At 43.8% G+C, this 19,678-nt stretch overlaps 1 protein-coding gene across 3 annotated transcripts in view; it reads right to left on the bottom strand.

The window, feature by feature from the left end:
- The window catches only part of LOC125465340 (astrotactin-2-like), a 1,528,414-nt gene that overhangs the window by 856,240 nt on the left and 652,496 nt on the right, over positions 1 to 19,678 (bottom strand). The gene's annotated exons all lie outside the window — the stretch shown is intronic.

Below are 19,678 nucleotides of genomic sequence, written 5' to 3'. Positions count from 1 at the left end.
ATTCTCTACCACAGGAGGCTGTGGAGATGAAGTCACTGAAAATATCTAAGAAGGAAATAGAATCATTTCTAAAAGCGAGAGAGGTAAAGGGGCACAGGCAGAAAGCGAGAGTATGACATTACGATGGAGGATCAGCCATGGCAATGTTGAATGGCAGGGCAAGCTTGATGGGCCGAGCAGCCTTATTCTCTATGTTGGCCCAAATTGGAATATAAATTTAAATTTTCACCCAAAAGCACAAATAAAGACAGAAAAAATGACAATTAAATAATCAGAAGCTTTAAAATTGAGAAATATGATGATTCAGGAAAGCAAGTCCAATATTTATTCATAAAATGCACTGATTTCAGTAAATAGCCCTATCTTATCCTGCAGACACTTATTTGTAATTTGGCTAGAATTTGGTGACGTGAAAATCTAACAATAGAGATCCAACGTGAAATTAAAATTGGCCGATTCATAAATCTACACATTATATATTACTCATTTTTATTGATTTAAATACAGTACCTGAAAAAAATAACATCTTGTAAAACAAATGTTCTTACTAACAATATTTACTGCACACTAATCACTTGCAACATTCATCAGCAGTACCATTCAGAGGCCTGACAACATAAATAGCTGTGAAAATATCAACAAACATATCAACCATAACAGATATACTTGTACAGCCTTTTATAATTTAAGACTTTGCAGGAGCATTATCCAAGCAAAATTTGACACTGAGCTACAATCAGAAACGTTCAGCCTGATGACCAACTTGATTCAAAGAGGAAAGTTTGAAAGCGTCTTAATGATGAAAACAAGTAAGAATAAGGGCAGCAATCCAGAGTTTACGACCATGGCAATTGAAGGGGCAGTTGCCAAGGGTGAATTGCTTCAATTCTCAAATGCTCAAGAGGTCACAGGTTTTCTGATTGTCGGGCTGGAGATGTCAAAAGGGCAATATCATAGAGGGATCTGAAAATAAAGATGACTATTTTAAAATCAGTATATTACTTAAATGGGAGGGTAAATGTACATCAGTGGGCACAGAAGTGATAAGTGATGCAACTTAGTCAATAAGGTATGCAGTTTTTGACACAAACCAAAGACACTGGCTTCTCTCTTGCCAATAATTAGTTGGAGAAAATTTCTGCTCGTTCAGTTCCAAATATTTGATGGGCATTCCAACAGTTTAGAGACAGTGTAGGTTTAAGAGAGTTGAAGATGGAACTGGGAATTGTCACAGTTGCATCGAACATATCCAGAGTGATTCATGAGCTGTGAATTTCCATAGCTCAATTAGATCTCACTTTAGCATTTTGAGTGTTTCAATTCAAAAATGACCAAAACTTTAGGCTTAAATAACTTAGTTTATGGCATGGTAGACTGGTTAACAATGGTATATCGCATGGAATATAGGGAGAACTAGACATCTGGATACAAAATTGATTCAAAGGTAGGAGAGGGAGTGTGGTGGTGGAGGGTTGCTTTTTGGACTAGAGGCCTGTGACCAACGATGTGCTATAGGATCGGTGCTGGGTCCACTGCTCTTCATCATTTGCATAAATAATTTGGATGTGAACATAGGAGGTATGGTTAGTAAGTTTGCAGATGGCATCAAAATTGATGGTATAGTGGATAGGAAAACAGACTACCTCAAAGTACAATGGGACCTTGATCAGATGGGCTGAGGAGTGGCAGTTGGAATTTAATCCGGATAAATATGATAGGTAAGGCAAATCAAGGCAGGACTTATACACGCCATCGTAAGGTCCTGGGGAGTGTTGATGAGCAAAAACATCTTTGAGTACAGGTTCATTGTTCCTTCAAAGTGGGGTCTCAGGTAGATAGGACAGTGAAGAAGGCATTTGGTTTGCTTGCCTTTATTCGTCATAAGATTGAATATAGGAGTTGGGAAGTCATATTGCATTGTACAGGACATCGGTTAGGCAACTTTGGAATACCTGTTCAAATCTGGTCTCCTTGTTAGAGGAAAGGTGTTGTTAAACTTGAAAGGGTTCAGAAAAGATTTACAGGTATATTTCCAGGCCTGGAGGATTTAGGCTACAGGGAAAAGCTGAATAGATGAGATTAGATTCCATACAGTGTGGAAACAGGCCCTTCGGCCCAACAAGTCCACACCGCCCCTTGGAGCATCCCACCCAGATTCATATAACCCACACACCCCTGGAGACTACGGGTAATTTAGCATGGCCGATCCACCTAGCCTGCATATCTTTGGACTGCGGGAGGAAACCGGAGCAAACCCACGCAGACACAGGGAGAATGTGCAAACTCCGCACAGACAGTTATCCGAGGCTGGAATCGAACCTGGGTCCCTGGTACTATGAGGCTGCAGTGCTAACTACTGAGCCACCATGCCACCCATCATGGCTGAGGCTATTTTCCCTGGAGCATGGGAAGCTGAGGGCTGACCTTATAGAGGTGTATAAACTTATGAGGGACATGTACAGGGTGAATAGCCAAGGTCTTTTCTCTAGGGTAGGGGAGTGCAAAACTAGAGGGCATAGTAGGCAAACATATAGGCTTCACAGGAGGCTCCACAGCACTGAGGATGTCATCTATTAAGGGGCTGAAACATCTGCTATCAAACCTCCCAGCTGGGCAAAAACACCAACACCAACAGAGGAAATAGGTTCAAAGTGAGCGGGGAAAGATTTAAAAGGGAACTTAAGGGACAATCTTTTCACACAGAGATTGATCTGTGTTTGGAACTGGCTGCCACAGGAAGAGGCTGGTACAATTACATCATTTAAAAGGCATCTGGATGAGTCGATGTACAAGAAGGGTTTAGAGGGATTTGGGCCAAATGCTGACAATTGGAACTAGATTAATTTAGGATATCTGCTTGGCATGGGTGAGTTGGACCAAAGGGTCTTTTCCATGCTGTATATCTCTATTACTCTGTGCGGTTATTTATTGCAGAAAGCTATGAAGTAAAAATGGATACAGCTATTTGTAAAAGTAAATACAGATACCAAGGCTAAAAGCAGGTATGGTTAATGAGAAAGATTAAGTTAAGATCATTCAGCTATCATCGTGTTCCATGACCTATCCTAGTGTGAAGGAATTGAAGATTTAAAGTCAAAATTCAATGGTTGTAACGGCTTCTGTAGTTCCCTTATTAGAGGTTTTTTGTGATGGTGGTATCTAAAGGCAGATAAGGCTTTGAGAGAAAGCGGGCAAGGTTTCTCTTTTTTCTCACTATTTCTGTAGTGCGTGCACATGAAGATTTCTTATTTTATTCCAACTGAAGCACGGTTGATTTGTGAAAGCCTTTCCTCTTGTACTGTCTGTGGCTAAGAACTCATGGAATTCTTCTTGGGGTAATCTGTTTTAAATGGTGTAACTTAGCCTATCTTATACAGATCAAAACTTAAATGGTTGCTTCTCCAAAGGTGTTGCAATATGTTTCCATAATATGTGATAGGCTCATCCACTGTCTTGTGGTTCTGGTAATTTTCTTTCCATTTTCTCGGCTCTTAGTTTGGACGTTTCTCATAGCTCCATGTTTGATGAGGTTGGAGGGGACTATTCAAATCCCCAGTGAAGCTATTGTCAGTGAGCTACCATCCACTCTTGTGGAAATTGACACTACATTTCAAATCCCTTCATGTGTCTAAGTAAACAAGGTGTAGAGCTGGATGAACACAGCAGGACAAGCAGCATCAGAGGAGCAGGAAAGTGGGTCTGGGCTCTTCAGAAATGGGGGAGGGGAAGGGGATTCTGAAATGAACAGAGACAGAGGGGAAGGTGGATAGAAGATGGATAAAGAAGCAGATAGGTGGAGAGGAAATGGACAGGTCAAGAAGGCAACGATGGAGCTAGTAAAGGTCAGTGTAGGTGGGGAGTTAGCGTGGGGTGTTGGTCAGTCAAGGAAAGATGGACAGATCAAAGAGGTGGGGATGAGGCTGGTAGGTAGGAGGTGGGGGTGGTGTTGGGGGCTGAGGTGGGAGGAGTGGATAGGTGGGAGGTAGGACAGGTAAGGGAGGTGGGTACAAGCTGGGCTGGTTTTGGGATGCAGTTGGGGGCGGGGAGATTTTGAACCTTGTGAAGTCCACATTGATACCATTGGGCTGCAGAGTTCTCAAGCAAAATACGAGTTGCTGTTCCTGCAACCTTCGGGTGGCATCATTCTGGCACTGCAGGAGGCCCAGGATGGACATGTCATCCAAGGAGTGGGAGGGGGAGTTGAAGTGGTTTGCGACTGTGTCTATAATCCACTCTCAGCTTTCTAGGAACTTGAAAACACTGCAGTTTTACAAGGTCAGGTGGACTCTGGCAGCCAATTTTAAGGCTCTTTATGTCCATTTAAAGCAAGGTTACTTTCTTATAAAATCTAAATCATAACATTCCCATTCCTGATTGCATTGTCACGGTCCATGCTAAAGCTATTGCTGTGTTTTCCAACATTGGTTATGTGCTAACTGCACACTTAAAGGTGAAAGGGACAATACCTGAGACAAGAAAATTATTCATTTATCAGACAAAATGAAACCAGGAATGTGCATTTTCAGGGACCAGACATTTAGTTGGAATACAGTCGAGAGAGCAGAAGATAAGCTGGGAAAGAGTTTGACAGGAAGGAAACTAGAGTTATCAACTTATCAGTTGATAAAACAGCAAAATAGGGAAAGAAAGTCTTCTAAGTCCTTTCCTTACAGCCGAATGGACTGATGTGTAACGTCAAAATGAGGCTGGCATTTTGGTGAGAAAAAGTCATCAAAAATTCCTGATCCACGATGAAGAATTAGAGGCAGGTACAAAAACAGAAATTAAAATCTGTAGGGTCCTTCAGAATTCAATTTATAATTAATTAAATAAATATTCAACTACACATAATTATTTCATTTCAATCTGACATTTTAGCAGATTTCTTAATTATCTTTGAGACAAGGCTGTAGTGTACATAAAAGATCGGAAGCAAGTTTCACTTGGGTACCTGTGATGTTCAGCAAGCAGGATGATTATCTGACTGACTCAATGTCATCTGTACAAGATGTATATTTGCTATCAAGTGTCATTAGTAATCTCTCACTTTGAAAATTCTTATTGAGATTTTAAGTTGGAAGTGAGTCATATCACAATCAGAGACGAAGAAACATTGCAGATGCTGAAATCCAAGACAGGCAAACAGGAGGCTGGAAGAACATGGCAGGTCGGGCAGCATCTGGAGGAAAGGAGCAGTCAATGTTTCATGTATTACCCTTCTTCAGGGCTGGAAGTGGGGGTAGGGGGAGCTGCAGATAACGGGGAGAGGAAAGGGGTGGAGGTGGAATCATGGTGACAGGTGGACACTGGTGGTAGGTACGACCTGGTTATTCGACAGGAGCGAGGAATCCGGTTGATGTCTGGAAAGGGTCAGAAAGTGGAATGGAAGGGAAGAGGTGGGGCTGGAAGGTGAGGCGGGGAGATGGGTGGGAAGGTTATTTGAAATTAGAGAACTCATTGTTGACTCCTCCATGCTGTACGGTGCCCAGGTGGAAGATAAGGTGTTGTTCTTCAAACTTGCATTCCGAACTGCTGTGACAATGGAGGAGGCTAAGGATAGACGTGTCGGGGGAGAGTTGGGAGTGGGCGGGGAGTGGGACGGGGAGCTGAAATGGGCATTTACTGGGAGGTTTGTTTGGCCATTACGGGCCAGGCGAAGATATTCAGCGAAACAGTCACCTAGTCTATGTTTGGCCACACCGATGTTGAGAAGACCATATTTCGAGCACTGGATGCAATAGACTAGGTTGGAGGAGATGTAGGTGAAGCCTTGTCTCGCTTGGAAGAGCTGTTTAGGCCCCTGGAGGTGAGGGAGGTGGTGTGTGGGTAGGTGTTGCATCTTTTACCTTTACAGGGGAAGGTACCGGGTGGTTTGGAGTGGTTGGTGGGGAGTGTGGTGCGAATTAAGGATGGCAAAGGGAATGGTCCTTGCAGAAGGCAGAGAGGGCTGTGGAATGGAAGATATTCAGGTGGTGGGGTCCAATTGGAGTTGGTGGAAATGTTTGAGGATGGTACATTGGATGCAAAGGCAGGTGGAGTGGAAAGTGAGGACAAGAGGTCCCTATCCTTATTATGTTTGGAGGGGGATGTGATTAATAGCTGTGGAGGGGGAATGGCGAATGCGCATTGGAGGACTGTCTGGATGACAGAGGGGAGAAAAGAATGTTGTTTGAAAAAGGCAGACTTCCAGAATGCTTGGGAGTAGAACATCTCCTCATTAGAGTTGGAGGTTTCTTTCTCTCCAACAGACCCATCCAATATCACCCCACCAATACCCTTCCCCCACTCACCGAACTAGACATCACCCTCAATAACTTTTCCTTCAATTCTTCTTACTTCCTCCAAATCCAGGGCATTGCCGTGGACACTCACTTGGGCCTCAGCTACGCGTGGCTCTTTGTCAGTTCTGTCAAACAGTCCCTGTTCAATACATATGCTGGTACAGTTCCCCAAATCTTCTGTTGTTAGATTGATAAGTGCATTGATGCTGCATCCTGTGCCCAGGCTGAACTGGAACAGTTTATTGGCTTCACCAACAACTTCCACCCCGCCCTCAAATTCACTTGGTCTATCTCAGATACATCCTTTCCCTTTCTTAACCTCTCCCTTTCTATTTCTGGTGACAGCTTACGTACCGACATTTACTATATACGCACAGACTCCCACAGATACCTAGACTACGCCTCTTTCCACCCTGAATCCTGCAAAAACTCCATCCCATTTTCCCAATTTTTCTATCTCTGTAGCATCTGCTCTGATTAGGAAACATTCCAGTCCCAAGCATCCTGGAAGTTCCACCTTTTTCAAACAGCTCTTTTTCCTCACCGCTCTGTCTTCCCGACAGCCCTCCAATGTGCCTTCTCCATTCCCTGCTCCACAGCTCTTAACCAAAAGTCATCCTCAACCCCAAAACATAATAAAGATAGGGGCCTCTTGTCCTCACTTTCCACCCCACCAGCCTTCACATCCAATATATCATCTTCAAACAATTCTGCCAACTCTGATTAGACCCACCCACCTGAATATCTTCCATTCCCTGGCCCTCTCTGCCTTCCACAAGGACCATTCCCTTCGCCATCCTTAGTTCATGCCACACTCCCCATCAACCACTCCAATCCACCTGGTACCTTCCCATGTAACCGTAAAAGCTGCAACACCTGCCCACACACCACCTCCCTCACCTCCATCCAAGGCCCTAAACAGTCCTTCCAAGAGAGGCACAGTTTCACCTGCATCTCCTCCAACCTAGTCTATTGCATCCAGTGCTCCCGATGTGGCCTCCTCTACTTCAGTGAGACCAAACATAGACCAGGGGCCATTTTGCCCAAGTATATTCACCTGGCCCGTAATGGCTAACCCAACCTCCCAGTCGATGCCCACTTCAGCTCCCCGTCCCACATTCCCTGCCCCCAACCCACTCTCCCTCTGATATGTCTGTCCTTGGCCTCCTTAAGTGTTGCAGCAACTTGCAACACAAATTTGGAAAATGGCACCTTATCTTCCACCTGAGCACCCTGCATCATGGAGGACTCAACATTGAGTTCTCCAATTTCAAATAACCTTCCCATCCATCTCTCTATCTCTCTTCCAGCCTCACCTCCTCCCTTCCATTCCACTTTCTGACCCTGCCTTCCAGCCACCAACTGGATTCATCCCTCCCATCGCCCAACCAGGTCGTACCTACCACCAGTGTCCGCCTATCGCCACCATTCCACCTCCACCCCTTTTCCCTCCCCCTTATCTGCAGCTCCCTTGACCCCCACATCCAGCCCGGAAGAAGGATAATACATGAAATGTTGACTGCTCCTTTCCTCCAGATGCTGCCCAGCCCTCATGTGTTCTTCCAGCCTCCTGTTTTGTCTACCATTACTCAATCAGGTTCAGACCTGCAGAGTTAAAGCAGCTGAAAGTCACAGATAGGTCCTCTTTCTCAGTGGTGTCAGGTGTGAGGCCAGGTAAATGTAACTGATTACTTGGAAGAACCTGACAGACTTAAAACTGCAAGGAGTGTCATTTCCAAGATATGCTGGGAGAGATTTGGAATACTGACCTGGGCACCAGGTGAGTATGACGCACTGCTGTATTTATTTCTCAATGTTATATTTCTTATGGGGTTTGATGCAATTCCCTCTATGCCCACAGAACTATTGGCACTTGTCTTTACCCCCCTGGAACTGCATAATATTCAGCATCTTTTGTGACTCCTCATTTCCAAATGTAATAAGACCTGGACAATATCCAGGACCAACAGCAAGTAATATCCACACCTCATTAGTGTCTGGTAAGGGCCATTTACAGCAAGAGAGAATCTGGCTCATGTTCCTTGACATTCAATGGTCTCATCATCTCTGAATCTCTCCATTATCAACATCCTGCTTGTTACCATTGACCAGAAACTGAACTGAATTGATCGTATACATACTGTGGCTGCAAGAGCAGGAAAGAAACAAGGAATCATGCAGTGATTAAGTCGGCTCCAGATTCCCAAAGTCTGTCTATTATCTGCGAGCTACAAGTCAGGAGTGTGATGGAATATGCCCCATTTGCCTGGATGAGTGCAGTTCCAACAACACTCAAGAAGCTTGGCAAAATTCCAAAACAGAGCACCAACTTGATTGGCAGCATATCACAAATGGTCAGTCCCTCTGTCACTGATGCTCAGTAACATGAGTGTATACTATCTGCAAGGTGTGCTGCAGAAATTCATCAAAGATCCTTCAAAAGAACCTCACAAACACATAATCACAATAATCCAGAAGTGCAAAAGCAATAAATAGACGGGAACACCTCCACCTGCAAGTTCCCGTCCAACTTACTCATCATCCTGGCTTGGAAATACATTGACGTTCCTTCACTGTTGCTGGGTCAAAATCCTGGAATTCCCTTCCTGTTAGCATCATAGATCTGCCTACTCCATGTAGACCTCTGTGGTTCAAAAAGACAGCTTGCTCTAATCTTTGCAAGGGTGAAAAAGAATGGACAATGAACACTGGCAAATCCAGCGATGTCCACCTCCCATGAGTTAAATCATTACAAATCGCGTATTCCTTCCAACTACGACAATGCTGCATTTACACTTCTTCTCATTTGATTCACACACTTAGATAATTTTGTAATGAGCACAAATTGCGTTTTATTTTTACACGGCAGCAAGGGGAGTGAATCATATGCATCTGCTAAAAGCTTACATGCTGGAACCATGTTTTGATCTCAACCTCTTCACTTAGCCTGCTCAAAGATTGTTCTTTGTTCTTGGTATTCCCACAAAATAGGTTTGCTTAATTTATTCACGGAATGATAATATATTTAAGCCAGAACCATGTGAGGCATGAAGAGAAACCCGTAAGTGGTAATGCCCCTACACATCTGCTGCCCTCGTCCTTCTGATGGAGCGGTGTAGGAAGGTGATATCAAAGAAACGGGATGTGCTTTCTAACTTACAGATGGTACATTGTGCATCCATGATGCATCAGGAATGAATATTTCTGATGTGGACACCTTGCCAATCAAATAGGCTATTTGCTTCTCTGGGTGGTGTCCAGTTTCTTGAATGTTGTTGGATTTGGTGTTCGCAGTGCCACCATATGTTAGCTAGCTCTCATTGGAGAGATGATTTCCGATCATTTATGTGGCACAGTTGCTGTTTGCCACTAATCAGTCAAACCTTGAATAATGCCTGGGACTTGTAACATGCCAGTTTGAAATGCTTCAATATGTAAGGAATTGCATATTGAACTAAGCATGGCTATCAGTTGACATTCCCAGATCTAACCTTGGGATGGAGGGAAGCTTGCAATTAATCTTATATCTTGCAAGTATTTATGAAAAACACTCAATTCGTCACCTCCTCTATTTTTGCAAAAACAAACAGCACACGATGAAACATCCTGAACGAGAAGGGATAAGTCTTCAGGCAATTACTTACTGAGCTGAAGAAGGATGCTTGCCAAATGCTTGACAAGGGCAATTGGAGGATCATTTGGAATGGTGAGATTGGAAGCTCTTCAAATCTGTCTACGTCACTATTGTCTACACTGATAAGCAGCTTAGCTATCTGGCGCTACAGGGTGATGCCATATACACAGATGCTTCATGTCTCATGTTCACTAATTGCTTCCTTTCACTTTCTAAACTCATGCAATGAAGTTTACTGATGTTGTCATGGTTTGGTTAGGAACTGTAAACAGTTCAGGAAAAAATCGAAGTAACTTGTTGAGAACTAATATTTTGCTTTTCTTGAAACAAATGTTATTAAATATTCTGTAATTTAATAATAAAGGTTAAACTAGTTACAATATGGATTATAATATGCCTGTTATGCAATCAGGTTTACATCTAACGTCTCCCAAGAATTCTCTGACAAGCCAGACCAATCTCACAGTTGCTTCTGTGGGGACCACCCATAAGCACTATATAAGCCCGCTGAGAATTCTCCTTAGTTCCAATATTCTCAGAGGTAAAACTTCAATTTACCTGCTTTTGAGAACGAATATTTTAGTCCTGTGTTCCAAGTATTTGGGCACTATAGCAGCAGCATGGTGTCTCAGTGGTTAGCACTGCAGCCTCACAGCACCAAGGGCCTGGGTTCAATTCCACTCCCAGGTGACTGTCTGTGCGGAGTTTGCACATTCTCTCTGTGTAGGTTTCCTCTAGGTGCATGGGTTTCCTCCCACAATCCAAAGGTGTACAGTTTAGGTGGATTAGCCACGCTAATTCCCCCATTGTGTAGATTGGGTAGGCTATAAGGGCTTGGGTCTGGGTGTGGTGCTCTGAGGGTCAGTGTGGGCTTGTAGTGCCAAAACGCCTATTTCCACACTGTAGGGATTCTAAGAAACTTCCAAGAAAATGTGCTGATTATTTCTGTTTTCACAAGATTCTGTTGGGACCACTGTGTATTCTTCCACTGGCCTCAAACTAGGAAATCTATTCCATCACAGAGATTCAAACTGAGATTGGGTTGCACCCAAATTCCATAAGGTCAAAGAAAAAATTTGTCTTCAGCCCAGAAGTGCCAAGTGAATGATCCATGTTGGCCTCTTCCAATGCTCCCCAGCATCACAAATCCCAGTCTTCAACCAAGATAATAAAGTGTGGGGCTGATTGAACACAGCAGGCCAAGCAGCATCTTAGGAGCACAAAAGCTGACATTTCCGGCCAAGACCCTTCATCAGAAAAAAACCCTTTTTTTCTGATTAAGGGTCTAGGCCCGAAACGTCAGCTTTTGTGCTCCTAAGATGCTGCTTGGCCTGCTGTGTTCATCCAGCCCCACACTTTGTTATCTTGGATTCTCCAGCATCTTCAGTTCCGATTATCTCTCCCCAGTCTTTAACCAATTCGATTCACTCCACTGATATCAAAAAATGATTGGAGGTATTAGATCGTGCAAATGTTCTGGGCCATGACAACATTCCAGCAATTGTACTGAAGGTTTGTGCTCCAGAACTTGCCACTCCCCAAGCCAAACTTTTCCAGCTCAGTTACAACATAAGCATCTACCCGACAGGTAGAATTGCCCAGGTATGTCCTACAGGCAGAAAGCAGGACAAATCCAACACAGGGAATTACCGCTCCATCAGTCTACTCTCGACCATCAGTAAAGAGATAGAAGGTGTCATCAACAGTGCTATCAAGTGACATTTGCGCAGCAAAACCCTGCTCAGTGATGCCCAGTTTAGGTTCTGCCAGGACTACTTAGCTCCTGACCTCATTACAGCCTTGGTTCAAACATGGACAAAACATACAAACATGGACAAAAGAGCTGAATTCTAAAGATGAAGTGAGAGTGACAGCCCTTGCATCAAGGCTGCTTTCATCTGAGTATAGCATAAACATGCCCTAGCAAAACCGGAAACAATGGATATTAGAGGACAAACTTGCTGCGAGTTGAAGTCATAACTGACATATAGGAAGATCGTTGTGATTGTTGGAGGTCAGTCATCTCAGTTCCAGGGCATCTCTGCAGGAGGTCCTCAGGGTAGTCTCCTGGAACCAACCATCTTATAGATCACAGAATCCCTGCAGTTTGGAAACAGGCCCTTTGGCCCAACACATCCACAGCGACCTTTGGAGCATCCCACCCAGACCCATACCCTTATAACCCACTTAATCTACACATCCCTGAACACTATGGGCAATTTAGCATGGCCATCCACCTAGCCTGCACATGTTTGGACTGTGGAAGGAAACCAGAGTACCTGGAGAAAACCCACGCAGACACGAGGAGAACGTGTAAACTCCACACAGACAGTCGGCTGCAGCTGGAATCGAACGCAGGTCTCTGGCGCTGTGAATCAACAGGGCTAACCACTGAGCCACCATGCTGCCCATCTTCAGCTGCTTCATCAATGACATTCCCTTCATCATCAGGTCAAAAGTGGGGATGTTTGCCAATGATTGCATAATATTTAGCATAATTCACAATTCCCCAGATATTGAAGCTGATACTCCATGTTCAAATGCAACAAGATCTGGACAATATCCAGGTTTGGGATAACAAGTGACAAGTAATATTCACACCACACAAATACCAGGCAATGGCCATCTTCAATAAGAGAGACAATCTAACAATTGCTCCTTGACATTCAATGGTATTACGAATACTGATGCCCCCACTATCAACATCCTTTGCGTTACCATTGACCATAAATTCAAGCGGACTTATAATAGGGAGGCAATAGCCTTGTGGTATTGTTGCTGGACTATTAATCCAGTGACCCAGGTAATGTTCTGGGGACCCAGGTTCGAATCCCGCCACGGCAGATGGTGGAGTTTGAATTCAATAAATATCTGGAACTAAGAGTCTAATGATGACCATGAATCCACTGTCGATTGTTAGAATAAACATAGCTGGTTCACTATTGTCCTTTGTGGAAGGAATCTGCCATCCTTATCTGGTCTGGCCTACATGTGACTCCAGACCCACAGCAATGTAGCTGACTCTTAACTGCCTGATGAGCAATAAATGTTGCCTTGCCAGTGACACCCCCATCCCATGAACAAATCATAAAAAATACTGCAAGACCAAGACATAGGCTGGGAATATTGCAGTGTGTAACTCACCTCCTGAGTCTCCAAAGTTTGTCCACCGCCTGCAAGGCACAAGTCATAAGTGGGCTGGAACATTCTGCACTTCTAGAATGGGTGTAAATCCAATAACACTCAAGAACCTTGAAACCATCAGAACAAGGCAATTCACTTGATTGGCAAAACATACACACATATTTGCTTCCTCCAGCGCCGATGCTCATTAGCAGCAATGTGTCCAGTCTAAAAGATGTACTGCAGAACTTCATCAAAGCCCCTCGGACAGCACCTTCCAAACCTATGACCACTTTAATCAAGACAAACAACTGCCACAAATACATGGGAACAGCACCATCTGCAAGAACCCCTCAAAACCAATCATCATCCTGACCAGGAAATATATTGCTGTTGCTTCACTGTTACTGAGTCAAAATCCTAGAATTGCCTCCCTTAGGGTATTGTGGGTTTAGCTACAGCACCCAAACTGCAGTGGTTCAAGAAGGCAACTCACCACCACATTCTCAAGGGCAACTAGGATGGGCAATTAATACTGGTTCAACTAACAATGCCCATGTTCAATAGAAAACAAACTACCTACTGCCTTCGCCAAGCTAATTAATTTATTTGCTATCTTTTCTCAATGAGCTGCGAAACACATACATCTGTTCCAAGCTGCAACTAGCTATGTCAGCAAAAACCCAGAGAAATTGAAACCAGAAGCCATTCCTTTGCTCCACCAATCTGCATAATGATATTGCCTGCTCTTGAAGGTCCTCAAACTGACCTTTAAGTCAATTATCGCTTACTCATAATCTCTTCTTTGTTCTGATTAAGTAAATGAATGTAACAACGTTTCAGTGTTCACTGAACACCTTTAAACTAAATTAACTCTTACTTGCAAAACTAGAAGAAATATCTCTGAAGTGTCCTTCTTTGCAAAGTTTGCAGACATCACGTCTCCAGTACTTTACCTAATGAGCTCCCTTGCTTTTCGACGGCTCAATCTCTTCCATTCTCACTTTATTATCAAAAAATCTTCACCTTTTAACCTTGCCACTGAGAGACATTCCAAAATCTTGAAAGCACAGCCTTTTAGTTCCCTTATCTTTTACAATGTTAATATTCTCAAAACTAAAAACCATCTCAAAAATATTAACATGACCTATGGCCTAGATATTTGCGACTATGTTCAGGTGAATGAATTTCCGAATCCTGTGGACAGCATTACTTGGAGCTCACATCAATGCTATTTTGCTCATTAAAGCTCTCTTATCCAGATATCACATGAAATGCAGCAAACAGCACAAAAGTAGTTACAATCATACAGCACTGAAAGAAACCAGTCCATGCTGACAATAATCCTGAAATAAACATGCCCTACCTGCCTCATTTCCTCCAAACATTTCTTATTCTTGTACTTTCTAAATGTATTTTAACTCAACCCACATCCACTACTTCCCCAGAAGTTCATTCCATATATGAACCACACTCTTGTGGAAAAACAGTTACCCGTCATGTCTTTTTAATTTTTTTCTCCTCTCCCCTTAAAAATATGCCCTCCAGTCCTGAACTCGGAAAAGGCACCTGTCATTCACCTTACCTATACCCCTCATGATTTTATAAACCTTTATAATGCCATCCCTCAACTTCCTATGCTCGTGTGACAATAGTCCCAGCCTTTCCAGCCTCTCCTTATTACTCAAACCCTCCATTCCAAGCAAAATCCTGATAAATCTTTTCTGAATCCTCTACAGCTTGATTATATCCTTCCTACAACAGGGCAACCAGAACTAGACACCGCACTCTAGAAGGGGCCTCACCAACATCCTGTACAACCTCAGCATGACATCCCAAGGTCTGAGCAATGAAGACAAGCATGCTATATGTCTTCTTAATTGCCCTGTCTCCATGTGACACAAACTTCAGAAAATTTGTGTTGTCACGTATATTGCTAGCAAACAAATCATTAATGCTGGCAGGCTGGGTGGAAAGTGGAACTTTTGAATCCTTCAAAGCACATTTCAGAACAGAAAGAAGAACTTGCATTCATATAGCAATTTCCAAGATTCTAGCGGTCCCAAAAGGACTCCTGGAGCCAATGTGTCACTTTTGAAGTCATACTTACTGTTTTAATGTTGGAACAGCAAACCAATTTATGACTAAGGTCCAAGAATAATAATGGGTTCAATTAATCTACTTTAGACATTTTGGTTGAGGGCTACATATCAGCTGCAGCATCATGCAATAATCCCTTGTGCTTCAAGTGAGATCTGCCATGTCCACATGGAAAAGTTGACAGGGCTCAGTCTAACATTTGCTATGAAAGACAGTACCTCACAGTGCAGCATTCCCTTAGTATGGCATTTTAGTGTCAGCTGGACTTTTTTTGTTCAAGTCCTGCAGTGAGCTCAAGTTCAAAATCTTTGGACAATGTATCAGGAAATTGTTTCAGCAATGCACAAAAACGTGGACCAAATATTTATGGACTATTATGCCAAAAACAATTATGCAAGATTCCACAAACAGCAGGAATGAAAGACCAGATGTTATTTTTGGTTGTAGCTGAGGAACCGAGGTTTGCAGAAAAAAAACACTCTTCATCTCCTTCATCCAGTGTCCATTTTCTGATCAACAAGCCTTATTTTAAACACGTGCCCTGGCTCTTGTCGTTATGGAGATGGTCAGAATTTGCTGTTTTGACTCCTTGAAACTGAGACTAACGTCAGGCATTCACACTTTTGCAGTTAAATGTGGAAACCCAGAAGCTGTTGTCATTGATTCCCTGTTCCTCTCGGGCATACAGCTGAAGTCCTTGTAGATCAAAACCAGTTACAAATCATTTAATTGGTATAAAGGTCCAGTTTTTAGATGATGACTCATATTGTAAAAACCCATGAAGAAGTTATGCTTTTTTGAATGAGACATCTCCTGGTATTTGCAACACCCAGATTGGATGAACACACATCAAGGAGTACATCCTGTTTCCCAAAATCCACTGGGAGGTTGCCAAATGGTGTTAGCCTTCCTTAATTGGTCACTGAAATGGGTCAAAGGATCACCCAGCTGCCAAGTTATTCAGTGCCTCAAAGGGCATGGCAATGTGCAGATGCCAGATTCCCTTGCTGAAGGCAATCCAAATTTGCCAACTACAGTATCACCCTCACTACCCATAGCCCATTGCCAAAACATTGAACTCAATGATGACAAGACATTCAGTGATAAGAGCTAACCAAATGTAGAGGTTAGGTGCTAACAGTCATGCACGAAACTTAGTTCGGGAATTGGTATCAAATAGAATCATCAGTATGTTTATAACAGAAGCCAGCTTGGTCAACAGACCAGCCATCGACCTTTTCAAAGCAATTTCTACACCCAAGAAGAATCATAAAAATGACCAGAACAAAACAAGTGAGAGTTGGTTTTACTTCATGAGTCCAAAGTTTGATCTGACTTCTGACTGACAGAGTGATCTTTATGACAATGCTCAGTGAAAAACTTATACTGTCACCTCAACTAAAGATTATGCTTTTAGTTCAAGTTGTCAACTATCCCCCACCCATGGAGGGTTGAAGTTGATATTCATTTTGAAAACTTAAATCAGGGAAATTTGTAAACAAATCCAGTAACTTATTTGCTTAGGGATAGCAAGAACTACAGATGCTGGAGTCAGAGACAACACAGTGTGGAGCTGGAGGAACACAGCAGGCCAGGCAGCATCAGAGAAGCAAAAAAGTTGACATTTCAGGTCAGGACCCTTCTTCATAAATGGGGAGGGGGCAGGGAGCTAGGAAATAAACAGGGAGAGGAGGGGTGGGGCTGGTAAGGCAAATAAGACGGTGATAGCTGAGTGCAGGTAGGCAGTGGGGAGGATTAGACAGTGAGGTGGGAGGGGAGGATAGGTGGGAGACAAGATGGGCAGGTCGTGTCAGGTTAAGGAGGCAGAGGTGAGAGGGAGGGTTGGGCATGGGATGAGGTTGGGGTGGGGAGATTTTAAAACTAGTCAATTCCATATTTAGGCCAGTGGGCTGTAGGATCCTGAGGTGGAATATGAGGTATTGCTCCTCCAGTTTGCGGTGGCATCATTGTGACACTGGAGGAGGCCCAGGATGGACATGTCACCCAGGGAATGGGAGAGGGAGTTAAAGTGGTTGGCAACTGGAAGGTGTTGTTGTTTGTCGCGTACACATTGCAGATGCTCTACAAAATGGTCTCCAAGTCTTCGTATAGTCTCACTGATGTAGAAAAGGCCACATCGGGAGCTATGGATACAGCAGACCAAGTTGAAAGATGTACAGGTGAACCCCTGTCTGATATTAAAGGTTTGCTTTGGGCCTTGGATGGAGGTGAGGGGGGAGGTATAGGGGCAGGTGTAACATTTCCTATGGTTGTATGGAAAGGTGCTGGTTGTGGTGGGGCTACTGGGGAGTGTAGATTGGATGAAGCAGTCATGAAGTGAGCGGTCTCTATGAAAGGCAGATACGAATAGGAAGGGAAATGTCTCTTTGGTCGTGGGGTCAGATTGTAGGTGCCAGAAGTGACGGACAATTCACGTGGACCATCTCAGATACCTCCCTCTTCTTCTTGGAACTCTCTGTTTCCGTCTCTGGTCACTGCCTCAAAACGCACATCTATTTCAAGCCCACCAACTCCCACAGCTGCACCTCCTCTCACCCACCCTCCCGCAAGAACATGATCCTCTACTCCTAATTTCTCTGCCTCTGCCGCGTCTGCTCCCAAGATGGTGGGTTCCACTCACAGATATCCCAGATGTCTTTCTGTTTCAAGGACCACAACTTCTCTCCTCTGGTAATCATAAATGCCCTCAACACCATCTCTTAGTTTCCGCACTTCTGCCTCACATCCCCTCCCCCCAACAAAAATAAGGACAGAATCCCCCTTGTCCTTACATATCACCCCACCAACCTACACATTCAACGTATCATTCTCCGCCGCTTCCGCCACCTACAATCTGACGCCACCACCAAAGAGATATTTCCCTCCCCACCCCATCTGCCTTTTGTAGGGACCGCTCTCTTCATGACTCCCTCGTCCGCTCCAAACTCCCCTCTAGCCCCACCACACCTTCGACAAGGTGCTGCACAAGAGGCTGCTGCATAAGATGAGGATGCATGGCGTTGGGGGTAAAGTATTAGTATGGATAGAGGATTGGTTGACTAACAGGAAGCAAAGAGTGGGAATAAATGAGTGTTATTCTGGCTTGCAATCAGAGACTAGTGGTGTGCCTCAGGTCAGGGATCGGTGTTGGGACTGCAATTATTTACAATTTATATAGATGACTTGGAGTTGGGGACCACGTGTAGCGTGTCAAAGTTTGCAGATGACACTAAGATGAGTAGCAGAGCAGTGTGCAGAGGACTGTGAAACTTGGCAGAAGAACACAAATACATTGAGTGAGTGGGCAAAGGTCTGGCAGATGGAATACAATGTAAATAAATGTGAAGTCATACATTTTGGTAGGAATAATAGTAAAAGGGATTATTACTTAAATGGTAAAATGTTGCAGCATGCTGATATGAGGACCTGGGTGTCCTTGTCCATGAATCACAGAAGGTTGGTCTGCAGGTACAACAAGTAATTAGGAAAGCAAATGGAATTTTGTTCCTCATTGTTAAAGGGATTGAGTTTAAAAGCAGAGAGGTTATGTTGCAGCTGTACAAGGTGCTGGAGAGGCCACACCTAGAGTACTGTGTGCAGTTTTGGTCTCCTTACGTGAGGAAGGACGTACTGGCACTGAAGCGGATGCAGAGGAAGTTCACTAGGTTGATTCCGGTGTTGAGAGGGTTGGATTATCAAGAGAGACTAAGTAGATTGGGATTATATTCATTGGAATTCAGAAGATTGAGGGGGATCTTATAGAAACATATAAAATTATGAAGAGAATCGATAAGATAGAAGTAGAGAGGACGTTCCCACTGGCAGGTGAAGCTAGGACAAGACGGCACAGCCTCAAGATTAGAGGGAGCAGATTTAAGACTGAATTGAGAAGGAACTTCTTCATCCAGAGGGTTGTTAATCTATGGAATTCCTTGCCCAGTGAAGTAGTTGTCGCTACTTCAGTAAAGCTAAGGTAGATTTTTTTTGAACAATAAACGAATTAAGAGATATGGTGAGAATGCGGTTAAGTGGATCTGAGTCCATGAAAAGATCAACCACGATCTTATTGAGTGGCAGATCAGGCTCGAAGGGCTGAACGGCCTACTCCTGCTCCTAGTGCTTATGTTCTTATGTTCACACCCAGCACCTTTCCATGCTACAACTGCCCGTACACCTCCCCCTTCACCTCCATCCAACGCACAAAGCAAAGCTTTCATATCAGATAGGGTTTCACCTGCACATCCATCAACGGTATCCCCTGCTCCTGATGTGGCCTCTTCTACGTCAGTGAAAACAAGGGTAGAATCAGAGACCATTTTGTAGAGCTTCTGTGCTCTGCACGTGACAAACGACAACACCTTCCAGTCGCAAACCATTTCAACTCCCCGTCCCACTCCCTGGGTGACATGTTCATCCTGGGCCTCACCCTGTGCCACAATGACACCAGCCACAAACTAGAGGAGAAGCACCTCATATTCCGCCTCAGGAGCCTACAGTCCAATGGCCTAAACATAGAATTCACCAGTTTTAAAATCTTCCC

The sequence above is a fragment of the Stegostoma tigrinum genome, chromosome 29, assembly GCF_030684315.1.
Source record: "Stegostoma tigrinum isolate sSteTig4 chromosome 29, sSteTig4.hap1, whole genome shotgun sequence".
NCBI lineage: Eukaryota > Metazoa > Chordata > Chondrichthyes > Orectolobiformes > Stegostomatidae > Stegostoma > Stegostoma tigrinum.
This window is presented reverse-complemented; position numbering and strand designations above follow the sequence as displayed.